The sequence below is a fragment of the Cupressus sempervirens genome, chromosome 7 (genome assembly GCF_028749045.1).
Source record: "Cupressus sempervirens isolate cs-2001-9-10 chromosome 7, ASM2874904v1, whole genome shotgun sequence".
Classification (NCBI taxonomy): Eukaryota; Viridiplantae; Streptophyta; class Pinopsida; order Cupressales; family Cupressaceae; genus Cupressus; species Cupressus sempervirens.
The window spans coordinates 810232825-810251671 of NC_143124.1; positions in this window are offsets into that span (position 1 = coordinate 810232825).

Below are 18847 nucleotides of genomic sequence, written 5' to 3' on the forward strand. Positions count from 1 at the left end.
TTAAACCCTTCTATAGTAACTCATGAACTTTCCTATTTAACTCTTCACTTTATGTTGGTGTAATTTTGTGTGCTACCTTGTTTGGCAAACTAGCTCTTGGAACCCAATCCATCTGGTGATTGATCTTCCTCATTGGTGTCAAACCATCAGTTACATTATCTGATACAATATCAAAAAATTCTCCCAACATATCTACAACTTTTGCAGGTACCTCCTCTACTTCTTCTTTACTATCTTTTGAAATTATAGAAAAGCACATATGTTCACACTTCATACCTTTGAGAAACTCTTTTTCATCAACAACACATATTCTAGCAACACTACATACCTTTTCTTCTTTTTCCTACAATGGCTTTAGCTTATGTTTCACTCCATCCTTGGTTAGAGTGTAGGTATTTGCTCACCCATTGTGTACAACATGTCTATCAAACTTCCATGGCCTACCCAAAAACATATGATGTATGTCCATAGGTATGATATCACATAGTACCTCATCCTGGTAGCTTCCAATCTTGAACTTCATAGAGCACTACTCATTGACCATGACCTTGTGGTCATCTTGCACCCAAGAAATACGGTATGGATGTGGGTGTTTCTATCTCTTCAGCTTCAATTCGATGAGCATCATTTCTGACACCAGATTGTCCATACTTCCACCATCAATGATCACATCACAACACTTATCTTCACATTTGCACCTTGTGCAAAACAAGCTCCTTCTTTGATCAGGTTCATTCTCACCACTCAGTAGGACTCTTCTATTAACTAGGACTTCTCCTCTTTTAGCATCTTCAGAATGTGATGATCTAGCATCTTCATCAACATGTGCAACTATGGCCTGACCTTTTGTCCTTCAATCTTTCCTTCCTTAATGCTAGGTACATTCAAATGCTCTATGCCCTTCTCTGTAGTGAAAACATTTCCCATGAAAGCCTCCTCTTCCAAATCCTTGTCCTCTATCTCTTCCTCTCTAATCTCTAGTTTTTTTTATCATGGAAACAATTGGGATTGTTTCCCCTTTGGTTCTCATTACTACTTCCAACTTCATCCTTGTTCTTTTGATCATCATTACGACCTCCATAAGATCATCCACTAGATCTTCCACCTCAACCTCTTCCACTATTCTTATTGTCAGTCTTCTTTCTTAGTTTCTCCTCAACTCTTAGGGAAAACTAGTATTCCTCCTCAATATTGTTCATTTAAACTAGACTTAGCTCATACTAAATACTTAGCCTTAACCCATGAAGGTAATAAGCTACTTTCTCCTTATCAGCTTTTGCATGGCTAGTTCTAATGAGAACTCGATAGATCTCTTTGGTATACTCTTGAACAAATTTTGCCACTTATTTCAACCCTTGCATTTTCTTCAAAAAATCAAGTTCATAATCCACAGGAATGAATTGCTACTTCAGTTTAGCTACCATCCATTCCCATCTAGTGGTTTTGTCCTTTCCCTTTCAATTTCACTCCAACTGAACCTCCTGCCACCAAATCTTTGCATGTCCCTTTAGTTTCACCTTTGCAAACTTGACCTTATCAGGATCCTCAATATCTTCATACTCAAAGTACTCCTCCAATTCATTGATCCAATCGATCAACTCCTCTAGGTTAAGATTTTCCAAAAATGTGGGAATCTCAAACTTAGGTCTTTTTCCAATCTTGGAGATGGCCCTAAAAAGCCTCTCTTCCTCTAGATTTAGAATTGCCTCTGCTTCAGCATTTTCTTCTACTTCGTCCTCATCCTCACTTTTATCTCTTATGGGATGATTAATTCCTCTACGCATTTGTTCTTCCAATTCTTTCATTTGTCTTTGGAGGGCAAAAAAACCCTTAGGTGTAACACTTGCAGATCTTTCACCACGCTTTCTTCATAGAGGAATTTTTGCACTTCCATTGAAACCCTAGTGCAAACTTCCCCACAATTGATGTTCTGTCTACACACTGAACCCAAACCACAGTCCTAATGTGAAGTACTTCATAGTCGGCATTCTATCCACACACTCAAGAAACTTGGCTCTGATACCACTTGATGCAGGGGACTCCCCTTAATACCATAAACTCAAAATAGAAACAAAGAAACAACAACAAATTAGAGAACAAAATATGGACTTCTTACCATCGCCGCAAATGCAAAATTATAGAATTCTCAATTAGAATATGATAATCCAAATGGGCACCTTCATTACAACAATCTACACGACAGTGCTGTGAACTATCACCCAGAGCTCCTCTAGACAATGATTGGACCTTTGTTAAATGGGCAATTTTATGCTACTCAAGAAGGTTCTAGATGCTCAAACTTAATACCTAGGGTTGACAGACCCTAACAATACATATAGAGTCAACTAAATACATTTTTGATAAATTATTTTAGAAATTTTGGTAGCCCAACTTTCGAAGGCCATAACTCATGAACCATTGCTCTGATTGGCTATTATAACCACTTTTTAGAAATGCCAGCTCCTAATCTACAGGCACTAAACCATGCTAGCACACTTCCGTCGCATTTTTGGACCTCATCCGGGCACTCTAAGGCCTCTAATGGTGAGCCTAAAGATTTTTTTGTAAATTTTTCCACTAAAAATCTACAATAACTTCTCTGATACTTAAGTTGGAGCAATGAGATTTTTTATTGTAGCCTTATAATGTTGTAATGAACCTTCATATAGAAACTGAGAACATTCCAAGTTCAAATGAGAGACTTACTAAAAATAGCAAGTTCTCATAAATAGTAACCACCTATCTACTAGTCCCTATTAAAATAGAAAAGACTAAAATGAAAATATTTTTGGGTGATGCAAGATTCTTCTTACACCCAAATGCTCCTGCATCAGCTAAGATATATGATACTGATGGAAAACTAAAGGGGAAAAGTGATCAAACTAGAGGTAATCTATTCTATCTTGATATGGATGATACTACTTTTCTAGTTATAGAATGTAATAATGTGTGGTTATGGCACAAGAAGTTCTGTCAATTCTATTTTGATAACTCGGTTAGTATTAGTAACATGAGAAGAGTCACAGGTTTTCTTAAGTTAAAGAAACTTGACAATAATTTGCAAACAATGTCAATTAGGCAAAATGACAAAGTCTAGTTTCAAGAGTAAGACTTGCACCTCTAAAAAAATTTTGGAGATTGCTCATACTAAATTGTGTGGACCAACTGATGTGAAAAGATTCAAAGGTGATAAGTACATTATGCTATTTGTTGATGATTATTCTAGGATGATGGTAGTTATGTTTCTAAAATAGAAATATGATGCTTTCCAAATATTTAAGTGGTGCTTAGCAAGAGTTGAGAATGAAACAGGTAAAAGTCTGAAATGTTTGAGATCTGAAAGAGGGGGAGAATTTACATAAAATTAGTTTGAGATGTTTTGTAATGATAGAGGAATAAAAATAAAGATATCTACCCCTAGGACCCCTCCACAAAATGGAATTGTTGAAATGAGGAACAAATCTATAATGATTTTTTCTAGGACACTCATGATGGAGAAAAATGTTGCTTTGAAATACTAGAGAGAGGCTATAAGTATATATTTCTATACCTTGAACCATGTACAAGTCATGAAAGGTACTCATTCAACACCTATTGAACTATGGTATGGATACTCACCCAATGAAAAATATTTTAATGTGTTTTATATTCTCAAAGATTTCAGAATGGTAAACTAGATGCAAAAAGTGATGAAGGTATATTCCTGGGCTATTCCACAATAAGTGAAAATTAAAAGTTTTCAAATACTAATACTAACAAAGTTGTAGAAAGTACAAATGTGAAATTTAACGAATATATAGAAGTACATGAGGTTGAACCTATGAAGGAACCAGAGGTATCCAAATAATTTTTATGCTTGTATGAAGGTATGTCTATTGATGAAGATGTTGTAAATCAAGTTGCAAATCAATAGCAAGTTTTAGTGACTATTGAGTCATATACAATGAATGCCAAGTTGCATTAAGGAACTGAGCTACAATCAGGTGTCAAGTTATAGAATGAAGTTTAGGCACATTCTAATTCTAAGATTAGTTTACATGAAAGAGATCTTAAATTATCTGATAGAAAAGTACATAGTGATTCAAAAGTTGATAAACCAAATAAGAAAAATAGAGTAGAATCAAGATTATCAAAATATGTCAAAAGACATCGCCTTGCTGCAAAAATTATTGGAGACCTCTTGATGCAAGACCAATGAAAATAAATAGGTTAAGAAATGATACATGTTTTCTTAGCATGCATGAGCCTAAAATATTGAAAGATGCCTTAGAAGATCTAAACTAGAGTAAATCCATGAAAGAAGAGATTGAATAGATTGAGAAGAATAAGACATGGACTCTAGTTCCTAGACCATAAGATAAAAATATGATTGGGACCAAGTGGGTGTGCAGAAACAAGTTAGATAAAAATGGTGAAGTTACAAGTAACAAGGAAAGATTAGTTTGCAAGGGGTATGCACAAGAAGGAGGGATATACTATGTATAAACATTCACTCCTATTGCAAGATTGGAAGGAGTAAGAACTCTACTTGCTTACTCTACTTACAAAGGTTTCAAAGTCTATCAAATGGACATTAAGTCGATCAAATGGACGTTAAGTCTATATTTTTGAATGGCATATTGGAAGAAGAGGTCTATATAGAACAACCAAAAGGATTTGTTGATGCTAATAACAAAAACATGGTATGTAAACTATACAAAGCTTTATATGGTTTGAAGCAAGTACCAAGAGCATGGTATGAAAGGTTTCACAATTATCTTATGAAGATTGGAGTTGAAAGGATTGATGATAAAAGAAATCTGTATTTGAAGATAGAGAAAGGAAAAGGTATTTTACTATCCAAAATTTTTGTGGATATCATATTTGGAGGTCGAGATACTTTATGTAAAACTTTTGCAAATGAAATGAAGAAAGAATTTGAGATGTCTATGTTTGGAGAGATAAAAAATTTTGTGGGTTTGCAAGTACATCAAACAAAATATGGTATATACATCACTCTATAAAAATATGTAAATGAGATACTAATTTTTTTTGGATTAGAAGATTCCATGCCTGTAAGCACACCTATGGTGACAAGACACAAATTCTTAAAGAATGATGATTCAGTTGAGGTGAATCAAACATTGTATAGGTCTATGATTGGAAAATTGCAATATGTAGTACATAGTAAACCTAATATTACATTTTCTATTGGGATAGTTGCAACATTCTCTGCTAATCTCAGGGAGAATCATTTTATGGCTATTAAGAGAATAATGAGATATCTAAAAGGAATAGAAGAATATGGTCTATACTACAAGAAAATTGAGAAGTTTGAGTTGAGAGCCTACACTAATATTGATTGGGCTGGAAATATTTATGAAAGAAAGATCAGTAATGGAGGAGCATTTTTTGTAGGAAAACGGCTAGTTACATGGACTAGCGAGAAACAAAACTTCATATCTCAATCTACTACTGAAGTTGAATATGTTGTGGTTGTAGTAAATTGTACAAACATTGTATGAATCAAACACATACTCAAAGGTATGAAGGAGGAAATCACTGAACTATTGGTACTTTATTGTGATAATACAAGTGCTATAAATATATCAAAGAATCTTGTGATGCATTCAAAGTCTAAGCATATTGAAATCAAGTATCATTACTTGAGAAAATTAGTTCAAGATAAAGAGTTGAAGATGGAATATGTTAACAAAAAAGAGCAAATAGTTGATATCTTCACAAAAGAATTACCTAATGATGCTCATGAGTATCTAAGAGGTAAAATAGGGGTGATACCCCTATCCAAGTCTATCTAAGAAGCATAAGAAGTTCCCTACATCAACTAAGATGATTGACATGTGTTACACATTGATGCAATCCATCTTACTTTAGGAGCTACCTAAAGTAATCGAAGTGTTGGAGCTACAAATCAGTCACAAGCTAGGTGACAAAGGGAGAAATTGAAAATGTTCATATTTGCATATTAAGACGAATTTTTTTTGGCATTATTGTAAAAGAGGGAGATATAATAGAATAGAGATGTAGAAAAAGAAAGATAATATCTACTCAAAGGGAGAGATAATGTACCTTTCAATTACTACAGAGAGAGAGAGAGAGAGAGAGAGAGAGAGAGAGAGAGAGAGATGGTTAAAAGACATATGTCTACCTAGTAAGAGGGAGATAGTGCTAAGGGAGATATAAGATGTGATCAAGAGGGAGTCATAAGGATGAGTTGATTGTCTATTGATCATAATAGAATTTTGGAACCTATGCAAAAGATGAAAGTTGTTGATAGAGGAAGAGATTTCAATACAAGGAATTATTTTAGTTTGGTAATATTGATTGGTTGTACATGTTTTCCATCAATGCCAAAGAGGTATATTGTTGAAAACAAATTGATAAAAGTATGAGAATATATTTTAATCATTATTTTTTCAGCAATGTCAAACCTGATACTTGTTAGTAGGACAATTGTTTAGTTGATTTGAGTACTATCATTTTTTTGATTGATGAAGATATTTTGATTGAATCAGATAAAAAAGGCACGTAGAGGAAAGGTTGAGTTATGGCATGAAAAAAGGAGTACAAAGATTAGTTAAGACGGTGATGATATACTACATTGATTACCTACTTAAGGTTGCAAAGGTTTCATACACTAACAAAGTCTAGAAGAATAAGTAAGAAGGATTGAGTCTTCCAAGCTTGACCTAGTGGATAGTAGGTGCCAAAAAACATTAGTGCAAGCTGAGCAAAAAATCAATTGTAACTAAGCAAAGTCAAAGTTTAATGTATTTCAAGTGATATAGTGTAAGCCTAGTAAAGTTTAGTTGATGTCGAGCACTAGTAAACTTCAATTTTTTCTAGGTTATCTAGTGGATGATGAGTGGAAGAATAGTATGGAAGCCGAGTGAAAACATATTGATGAAAAGTTCCATTATTCATGTTAAATCATGGATTTGAAGAATCTGAGTTGACTATTTTGTTTTCTTGAATTTTATGAATTTTGTGGAAGATAACTATGATGAGTTGGTGGTATAGAATTCAAGGTAAATCATTTTGAGGAAAATTCAAAGAGGATTGAAGGAGAGGTTTCTAGAAGGGACTAAAATGAAAAGATGGGTAGATTCATTGAGTCCTACCTAATCCAACCTAACCCTAAAATGGATGATAGAGGATGAATAGAAAAATATCTCAATTTTCTATTTATAGACATGGTTGGTCAAAAGAAAAGGTTTTTATATGTGAGAACCTAAGGAAGAAAAGGAGGCTAGGGTATTGCTTCATTTAGAGACCGAATAGAAGAGACTACTATTGGAAAGAAAAGCGAGAGGGATTAAGGGTATGGATGCTTGAAGGGTGAACAAGCTATCATAGCTTAAGTGTGTGAAAATGAGGTAGAATGCAGGACTAAAATAGAGATCTATAATCTAGAGGTGTGTTGTAATTTTTTATTAGATCAAGCCTTACTGTTACTTTCTAATCATTGTACTAGTCTAGGGTAAATCTTTTGGATTAAGGTTGACCTAACAATCATTTGTAGATCCTTTAATCAGGTGACACTCCAAGTGAATGATCTAAAGTCCTCTATGAAGGCCCACTCCTAACAAGTTGATTAAAATACTCTAACTAGGTACATTTAACAATGTGCATTGTAACCTTTAGCAAGGTTGGCCTTTGATAGAGAATTACTTCAGAAGAGCCAGAATGAGTAACATTTTACTAGTGATTTTTTTAAAATATGTTTTCCACAAAAAATCATTATGTTAAATGTGTTATTGAATCTATTATGTTTCATGTTTACATTTCTACAAAGTTGATTTGACTATAACTTACAAAGTTTAAGTGATTGCATGATCTAATGGATGCATGCATGATGAATATGTTTTATGGATATGTTTTATGAATATGTTTTATTGATTGCATGATCTTATGAAGGATTAATTAGTGAGATGAGTTAATTTTTTATTGGTTCCTAATTCACCCCTCCCCTCTTAGCAACCTATCCTACCTTATATTTCTAATAAGACACTACTAGATTATTTGTAGATGGAAACTCAAAAGAGTTTGATGCAACAATTATAGATCTGATGAAAAAGAATGGAGCTCTAAATAAAGAAGTCAAGAATCTTGAAAGAGAATAAGAAATGCAACCAGTATTGCTATGTGAGATGATTAAAAAGAAAAAGAAAGTTGAAAAAGACAAAGTCATAATTGAAGAAGACAAAAGAATATTGTCTAATAGAATTGAAGAGAAGACATTAGATATACAAAAAAATTACCAACATGAAATTGGATATAATGAATTAGTTGATGATTGAAAATCATAAATCGAATGGGGAGGACATTAATATCACAACCTTGAAATCACAGAATGGCCTTCTACAAAATGAAATGAGAGATGAGAGAGAAAACCTCAACATGCCAAGTGAAGCCACAAAGTATTTTGAGAAATTGATGGAATCACCAAGACCTATCAATGATAATATTGGATTGGGATACACTACTACTAAGTGAAAGGAAACTCAGGTGCAAAAATAGCTTCCTACACTAATCTCATAAGGAAAGTATGATGCAAATCCTATTAAAATCTTCATCACTTACAGATTAAATATCATGTAAATAACAATATTGCAACCAACCATGCATACAGAAAATAGATAGAGAAAGGAACACATAACACAAGGATTTGTCGGTGGGGAAAAACTTTTCAATAAAACAACCCCACCCCTTCAGAACCTGAACAATGTATTATCTTCAACACAAGGTTACAATACACTTGCAATGCAAGTTCAACATTGACAACAAAAGACTCTAGTAGCTACTAGCAGTAACAACAATACACCTATTTTCGCATCACTTCTCTTTGCAACCCTAAAAATCTTATAACATGCGCTTCACTTTAGGGCTACTCCCAAAGGTAAACCGTATTAGGGTTTTACCATTCTCCAAGAAAATAGGAACCCCACTATTGGGGTAGAGTGTACAGTACTCATATATCTTAGTTGCCACATGTCTTCACCTATCATTGAATCTTCCTAACATAGCTCTTACGTGTCATAGGAATTTTTCATAACCATTTTAGCCATAATCTCCTTACAAAAAATTCAAGATGTCGACACATCAACATTATTTGCAAGAAATACATTTTACAAAACAAATAATAAGAATAGGAACTATACAAGGTTGAGACACCTTATTCCTAACACTAAAGAAGGAAAATCATCAAGAAGTGGTGAACAAAGGAGAAACAAAGCTAAGAACAATAAACCCACTTGTCATAATTTTTGAAAATTAGGTCATACTGCTAATGTCTATAAGAGAATAACTATCAACCATAGCCCTAAGAAAAAATACATAGGATATTGTCACAACTACAACAAACAAGACATCAGGCACAAGAATGCAAGACCAAGACCATGAACACTCAATGATTTGAAGGATATTATTATAATTGTCAAAAACATGGACACAAAGCATATGAATGCAGATCCAAGCCTAAATGATCATCAAATAGGAAAGCCAAGGTAAACCATAATGAAAACTCTAACAATTGGGATTATAATATAAAGTATAGTTGTCACTATTGTCAAGAATATGATCATGCTCTTGATAATTGCATTAGAACACATTTCAAAGATAACTACAATAGATGGTTGAGTGAGGTTACATGTGTTACCTATTGTGATGGCAATGGGGGAGAGTTATCTCTTTATGGAGATTTAGAAAGATTCATGTAAGTGTGCAGTCAGAAGTGTAAGTGCACAGATGTAGCTAGAGAGTATTCGGAGTTGTTTATTTTGAATAACTATTTCTAGTCCTAAAAGAAGAAGAAGAATAGTACAATGTTTCAAAAGATCTTAGATTGATGAAGAGGATTTGAGAAGAAGATAGAAGCATAGTAGAGTTTGGTATTCTTTAAACTTAAGATGTCTTTCATCTATGTTGCCATCAATGCTAAAAGGGGAGATTGTTAGCATGAATGCTTATGATACTACATTGGGGGTGTTGGATACAATTGATTAATTATGTGTTGTCTTTGATGTTACACAAATGTCATATCAATTTCAATCAATGCTTGCAGAGCTCACTCGGGTAGTGAAGATAGTTTGTAGAGTCTATCGAGGGTTCCTTTGTTTGCCAAGTTCAGAAGGTAGTGTCTACTAAGCAGTGCCAGTGTCTACCAAGTTTACTCGGGAGACAAAGGAAAGTGTGTTGAAGATGAGTGTTAATTGAGCTCACTCAATTAATAAATGAAAGTAGGATTGCATCAGTGTTGACCAAGCTATGTCATGTGAATCAAGTTTCATAGTATTTGCCAAGTTTTTAGTGCAGGCTGAGTTCGAGACTACTTGAAGGTGATTAGTATGGACTGAGTTTCTACATCTACCAAGTGCATGAAAATGTCAAGTATCAGAACCTCACCATGCTAGTCTTCTAAACCTAATTTTCTACATTTTGGCTAACATTGTGATTGTGTGTAAACTTGTATTCTAGTTCACTAAGGTGATAAATGTTGATTATTCTAAGTTGTATTTGAGCCAACTTGACAATGTGAATGATATAAGTATAAGGTCAAGTTGAGAATGTAAATTATGAATGAATGTATGTATGGAAGAGTATATGTGTGAATTGAAGATCTGATAATGAGTAGAAGAAGTTAAGGATAAGCAAAATATCCTTGTGGAGTAGCAAAACTATATTCGATCAGGAAGGATCAAGTACAAGCTAGAACAAAGATCTGTAATCAAAAATTTAGTAGCATTCATTCAAGTCATCTCATTGTTACTTTCTAACCATTATAGCAGTGATCTAAAATCTCTTAACCAAGTTGGCTTAACATCTATTTGTAAATCCTCTAACAAGGTGATAGTTCTATTGAATTGTTTCAAGACCTCTAACAAATCCACTTCTAATAGGGTAATTAAGTCCTTTAATAGGTTTACACCTAATAGTGTGTTTTGTAACCTTTAATAGGGTTGGCTCCTAACCAAGCTCACTTTAGAAGAATGAAAAATAGTAACTAGTTGCAATTGGTGGTTTTTCCCAAATTGGGTTTCTACATTAAATCCTAGTGTCAAATGTGTTCATGTTATTTACTTTTATGTGTTTGCAACTAAGATAAAGTAATGGTAATCACAGATAATATCTAAAGACTTGCATGTTAATATTTACCAAGAAAACATAGTGTTTACCAAGTTACAACATTTCTTTGTTTACTGAGCATGAGCAATATTCAGTTTTCAAAATTTATTTTTGTACTGACATCTAAGGGATCTGGGATTTATTTTAGTGGTAACTAATTCACCCCTCCTCTCTCAGTTGCTCCTCTTATATTTTCAACAATTGGTATTAGAGCTTTTGGTGCTTGCAGAGAACGTTTCAAGGACCTAAGCTAAAGATCATGATGTCTTATAGAAGAGAAATTCCCAAGCTAAATAGAGACAACTTTGTAGCATGTCAAGGACTAATGAGAGTACATCTATGTAGTATCACTAATTCAAGTTGCAAATATCTCGATGTTGAATACAAAACTCCCACTGGAACATTATTAGTTGAAGATATTGTTGAAAAGAAGAACCATAATATCATGGTGATTGATATTGCATTTGCTCTCAGTTATGATAAATTTGATGAGGTAAAGGACTGAAAAACTACTTTTGAAATGTGGAACAAACTAAAATATATCTATGGAGGAGATGACAATGTAAAAAGAGCCAAAGTAGAAAGTCTTAGAGGATAGTTTGATCAAACAAAATGAGAGAAGATGAAAACATTACTAAATATGTGGAAAGAATCAAGGCCAATGTAAGTGCAATCAAGGCATCTAGAGGAGACATCAAGGAGGAAACTATTGTAAGTAAAGTGCTCAGAACTCTTCTTCCTATTTATGCAATTAGAGTATCTACCATTCAAGAGATGAGATGTGATCCAAGTTATAAAATCTCATTGGATGCTCTAGTTGGAAGATTTATAGCTTTTGAGTTAGATAATTTTGATAACTATGATCCTACATCAAAGAATATTGAGTCTGCATTTAAACCTAAACTTTCACTCAAGAAAAAGGGGAAAAAATCAAAATCTAGTCAATCATGAAGTGATGAAGATGGAACATCAAAAGAAAGTTTAGAAAGTGATCTTGAATTTGTTTAAGCCCTACTCACAAGAAAATATTACAAAGGTAGAGGAAAGTACAAAGGTAAAGTTCCTCTGATATTCTTTTCTTGTGAAGAAGTTGGTCACATTGCTATAAGGTGTCCAAATAGAGAAAAAAAAGATGAAAAGAAAATTCATATGTACAAAGGCAAGAAGAATTTCAAGGACTGCAAGAAGGAAAAAGGTAAGAAATCTTATTTTATACCTAAAAATTCTAATAACAATGAAGATGAAATGGTATATATTGTTGTACAGGACGAATCTAATGATGAAGGAGATAAAATGGCACTTATCTCTCATTTTAGCAGAAATGATAAATGGATTATTGATTGTGGCTTCTCATATCATATGACTAGAGATAAAATTTTTTTTGAGAAAATGGAACCTTATGATTGAGGTAGTGTAATATTGAGAAACAATGAACCTTGTTGCATAAAAGATAAAGAGTTTATCTCATTGACCAATGAACTTTTATGTGACAATGCTTATTGGGTTGAAGGATTAAAGCATAATCTACTGAGTGTGGCATAGTTGAACATGATGGGGACACAACCCAAGAACAGAATGGAACCAACAGAAAGGGAAAATTATATTAACTGAGAAAATAAGCTAGTACAAATAGTGCAGAGAAAATAAACTTCAAAACATGCCCTAAGGGCTTACAATAGCATAAATCTGGAGAATATTTCTCCTTTTAGCACCTCTTCTCAAACTCCACTCCGAACTACCTTTTACAATGCCAGAAATCTCCTTAAATAGACCCCGAAGGGTTAAGGACTAGGAATACATTCTAGAAAGTGCTTGTAGGCATCCACCGACAAAATAGTAGGTTCCAAAAGCTGCGTTAGAAGTCGGTGCAAATCTAGAAGAATCCAGAAATGGTAGCCGAACTTTCGGGAGGCATAACTTTTGAACCGTAGCTCCGATTGACGAACCGTTTACATTTTTGGAAAGCTCTTGAAGTGCTCTATAGCCCTATGCACAAGCTTTTCTTGTCCCCATTTTTTGACCCTTTTAGAGGTCATTTAATGCCCCAAACCTGACTTTGAAGCATTCTCAGGAGGTCTCCAAAACTCGAAAAACTGCAATAACTTTCAAACCGTGGGGCCTATTGACCTGATTCTTTTTCTGGAATGCCCTAAATCATGATTACATTCATCTGTCCAATTCACACCTTCTAGTTTACCAAAATGATGGCCCAAATACATGCGCCTATTTTTTTGGGATTTTCAAACGCACTGATAGTTGAACTATGAGAGTTGGAACCTTTATTTAAGCCAAATGGGTATCCAAAAATGTAAAGACATAAAACAGAAACTAAGTCTAAGTACACTTTTTTTGGTGACACAAGATTGCCCTTATACCTCTGGATGCTCCTGCATCAGAACAACTTTGGATTCAACATAGAATTCATAAGAGGCAAGCCCAAACTACTAGATGGTAAAGGAAATTTGGTTGGATCTGGCAAGAAAACTAAAGGTAATCTATTTTATCTTGACCTTGGTGAAAATTCATGTTTTATTGCTCAAATAGACAAAAATTGGATATGGCACAAAAGGCTATGTCATGTAAACTTTGATAGTCTAGTTAAGATTAGCAAACACAAGAAAGTAAGAGGTCTTCCTAGTTTGAAGAACCCTGACATGGGTTTGTGCAAGAATTGCCAAATTGGAAAGATGGGAAAGACTAGTTTTAAAAGAAAAAACTATTAGTCTAAAGAAGTCTTGGAGATTGTTCATACTGACTTATGTGGTCCTATTAGAATAGAGAGTTAAAATGGAGAAAAATTTTTCATTCTTTTTGTTGATGATTATTCTAGGATGATGACTATAATGTATTTAAAAGAAAATTTTGAAGCTTTTCAAAAATTTGAATGGTATTTGGAAAGAGTAGAAAAAGAAACTGGAAAGAAATTAAAATGTTTGAGATCAAACAGAGGTGGTGAATTTATCTCCAATGAATTCAATAACTTCTGCATTGAAAATGGAATCAAAAGATAGGTATTAGCCCCTAGTACACCTTAGCAAAATGGTATATTTGAAAGAAGGAATATCTCCATCATGGATTGTGAAAGAGCATTGATGACTAAAAAGAATGTTGCTCTCAAACATTGGAAGGAAGCTATCAGCACTGCAATTCATACCTTGAACAAAGTACAATTGAAGAAATACTCAAACCAAACTCCTATGACTTCTAGACATAAAATTTCCAAAAATGATGATTCCAAAGAAGTAGATCACACCACATATAGATCAATGGTTGGAAAACTATAGTATGTAGTACATACAAGGCCTGATATTGCATTAATAGTTGGTATGGTGGCAAGATTCTCAGCAAATCCAAGAGAAAATCACATGATGGAAATCAAGAGAATTATGAGATATCTAAAAGGTACTCAATACTATGGCTTATGGTACAAACTTGGAGGCAATCTAGACTTAAAATGTATTTATTAATGCTAACTGGGTAGGAATTATTGATGGCAGAAAAAACACTAGTGGTGGAGTATTCTTTCTTGGTAAAATACTAGTGTCTTGGACAAGTAAGAATCAAAATTGTACATCTCAATCCACAATAGAGGAAAAATATGTGTCAATAGAAGTTAATTGTTCAAACATTGTTTGGTTCAAGTAGCTATTGGTAGGTATGAAGATAAAGATTAAGGATCCAGTTGTCATATACTATGATAACACCAGCACAATCAATATATCAAAGAACCCAGTGATGCATTCTAAAACAAAGCACATAGCTATAAAATATCACTTCTTAAGAGAATTGGTACAGGATAAGGAAGTCAAATTGGAATATGTGAGCACAAAGGAATAGATTGTAGACATATTCACTAAGCCATTACCTAAGGATGCATTCTTGTATCTAAGAGGTAAGCTAGGGGTTATTCCTCTATTAGAAGCTCACTAAATGAATTTTAGTGATGCATTAACCAAAGCATGTTGAAGATCAATCACTTGATGCATAATTGGCAAGAACTTATTGCAAATGAATCAGCACTTGAGGTACATTGATATTATAAAAGAAGTTGTTGTCTTTGGCATGTGTTGTCAAAGAGGGAGAAGTTTACTGTCATATCTTCTAAGAAATTTCTTTAAGAGGGAGAATTTTGCAGTAAGAGGGAGAAGTTATTAGATAGGAAGAGCTCACACTAACACACTAATAGAGGGAGTTCTCATGGATGAGAATCAAAATGAAACTAAGGATATGTTCCTTACTTTATGCTTGCTTTGAAATTTTATTGTGCTATGACATGTTGTGTTGCCATCAATGCCAAAGAGGGAGATTTTTGGATATAATTGATTAATTGTGTGTTGTCTTTGATGTTACACAAATGTCATATCAGTTTCAATCAGTGCTTTCTGAGCTCACTCAGGTAGTGAAGACAAATTGCAGTGTCTACTGAGCATTCCTGTATTTGCCAAGTTCAAAAGGTAGTGTCTACCGAGTTTACTTGGGATACAAAGGAAAGTTTTTTGAAGATGAGTGTTAATCGAGATCACTCAATTAATAAAGGAAATTTGGATGGAATTAGTGTTAATCGAGCTATGTCGCATGAATCAAGTTTCACAATATTTGTTGAGTCACTAGTGCAGGCCAAGTTCAAGATTATTTGAAGGTAATCAGTATGGACTAAATTTCTACATCTACTGAGTGCATGATGATGTTGAGTATTGATAGTGGATGTCGAGCATTAGAACCTCACTAAGCCAGTCTCTTCAACCCAAGTTTCTACATTGTGGCTAACTTTGGAATTTTGTGTAAACTTGTATTCTAGCTTTACTAAGGTGATAAATGTTGATTATTCTAAGTTGTATTTGAGCCAACTTGAAAATGTGAATGATATAAGTATAAGGTCAAGTTGAGAATGTAAAGTATGAATGAATGAATGTATAGAAGAGTGTATAAGAAAATTGAAGATCTAATAATGAGCAGAAGAAGCTAAGGTAAGTAGAATATCCTTATAGAGTAGCAAAGATATATTTGATTAGGAAGGATCAAGTACAAGCTAGAACAAAGATCTATAATCAGCAATTCCATTGCATTCATTCAGGTCATCTCATTGTTACTTTCTAACCATTGTAGCAGTGACCTAAAATCTCTTAACCTAGTTGGCATAATAGCTATTTGTAAATCCTCTAACAAGGTGACAGTTCTATTGAATTGTTTCAAGACCTCTAACAAGGCCACTCCTAATAGGGTGATTAAATCCTTTAACAAGGTCACACCTAATAGTGTGTTTTTAAACCTTTAACAGAGTTGGCTCCTAACCAAGCTCACTTTAGAAGAGTGAAAAATAGTAACTAGTTGCAATTGGTGGTTTTTCCCAAGTTGGGTTTCCATGTTAAATCCTGGTGTGAAATGTGTTCATGCTATTTACTTTTATGTGTTTGAAACTAAGATAAACTAATGGTAATCACAAATAATATCTAAAGGCTTGAATTTTAATATTTACCAAGCAAACATAATGTTTACTAAGTTACAACATTTTTGTTGTTTACCAAGCATCAGTAGTATTCAGTTTTTAGAATTTGTTTTTGTACTAACATCTAAGGGATCTGGGATTTATTCTAGTGGTAACTTATTCACCCCTCCCCTCTTAGTTACTCCTCTTATATTCCCAATAGGGGGAGTATCCTAATTGAAGAGTATTGATATGTTTCATTCATGACTGTATTTGTCATCGATTTTAACACAACAATAATTTTATTAAGACTAATAGAATAATAGTTAGTAATCTTAGTATGTGTAAGAGCTAATAAAGTTTCAAATGATGCATAGTGGAGGAAATGTTCTTGATGTTGTCTTGATGATTTTTTTCAAAGGACTAAGTCTGATTCGATATTGTAAGGAAGTTACACTAGTTTTAATAGAAGCGGTGTAGAAATAGAGCTTTGGAAACTAGAGTTCTAATGATCTATCACTATCTTTCATTTGAGATGTAATGAAGGTGATGTGTAGATAACAATGATAGAGGATAATTGTGTATGGTGATACCAGCATGTTTGCAAGACATAGTTTGATGTTTGTTATAGATTGTGAGCTGACAATGTTGTTGTAATTCTGAATTAATTAATTATCTTAGTTTAATTAATTAAGAAAGCCTCAAGGATAACTTAAGGAATTATTATGAAGATATGGTATAAAGAATTTTTTTTTCCTTTTTTTAAAGAGACTTGGATTGAGAGGAACAAGTAGATTGCAAATTATTAGTGCACAACTCGAGAAGGAGTAGATGCTTACTAAATGTGTGTAAGAAATCCAAGGGATCATTGGATGCAGAGTATGAGATATGGTTACAAGATCTGAAAGAGTAGAAGTCTAGCTAATAGGATAGAGATAGAGGAAGAAGTACATTTTAGTTTTATTATTCTGCAAGGAATAATACAAAGATCATTTGGAGAGTGTGTTCTTTGATCTTAACCCTAAAGTTGTTTGGGCAATGGGTCCAACTATCTTCCACAACTCCTAATAGGGTTAGCACAACTCCTGACAAGTATTCAAAGTCTCCTAGCAAGGACTCATATGTTCTTAATGTTGTAACAGAATCCTAGTAGGGTTGATCCTCTAATAAGGAATATTTATATTAGTACATCATCTTGTTGGTACCATCCCCATTGGGGTTTTCCCTCTTATCAAGGGTTTCCCTAATTAACATATCTGGTGTTAATTATGTATGAGTATCTTGTTGAAGTTTCATTTTATATTTCTCACATGGTTAAGCTTATTTAAGGTTAATTTGTATGATGATAGTTGTATAACTAATTCAACCCACCCCCCCCTCCCCATCTCCAGAGTTATATCTATAGACTATATATTCTAACAACATGTTTCAGTTGTTTGAAGACTGGTCATGTTAGCAAAAATTGTCTAAAAAGGTCACCAATACCAAGAAATGAATTCAATAAGGGTAAAGAAGAGGTTGATGTTGAAAAGGTTAAGGTGTAGATGAAAAAGACATGGAAAAAGAAGGAAGATTGCAACACATCAAGTCAAGATGAGTTCACTTCATCCAATGGATTAGATGATCGCAACAACTCCAACTAGGAAATCAAAAGGTATGTATGGGACTAATATTTGAAAGTTATATTATGCATCAATTCCAAGAATCTAAGATTTGAAAATATTATATATGCATGAATTAAGATGTAATGGAGTGATTAGAACCTGGAGAAAATCTATAGTTTTGTTAATTTCTATGTTGTTGCTAAGCATGGAAGACATCACTATTGATGCCAAGCTAGGAAAGGAAATGTAGTTATAGAAAAGTTAAAGAGACATTATGGTAAGTTTAAATTTCTCTATATTATCTGAGCATGTTGAAATTCCTATGATAGTCGAGCTTATAGCTATATAAGAATTAAGCATTTAATGTCAAATATGAAGGGTTATATAGTCAATTTTTGAGTCATTTTAACTTACCAAAGTTTATAGAGTACATGAAGAGCATGAAGGTGAATTTATAAAGGAGATTCAATTGTTTTCAAATTGGATCTAGCTACTACTTAAAATCATTCATTAGATTTGAAAGGTATTTAGCTATTGTCAAGTTATGTTGTTTCATTTTTCATAAACCCTAAGTATTCAAAATAGCACCTAGCTCTTTTGTAAATGTTAGGAAAGAGGGGAAGGAAATTTTCAATGTTCAATTGATTAGTAATGATGTTAGGCATCCCCCTTTCCAATCTATTCCTAAAATTGC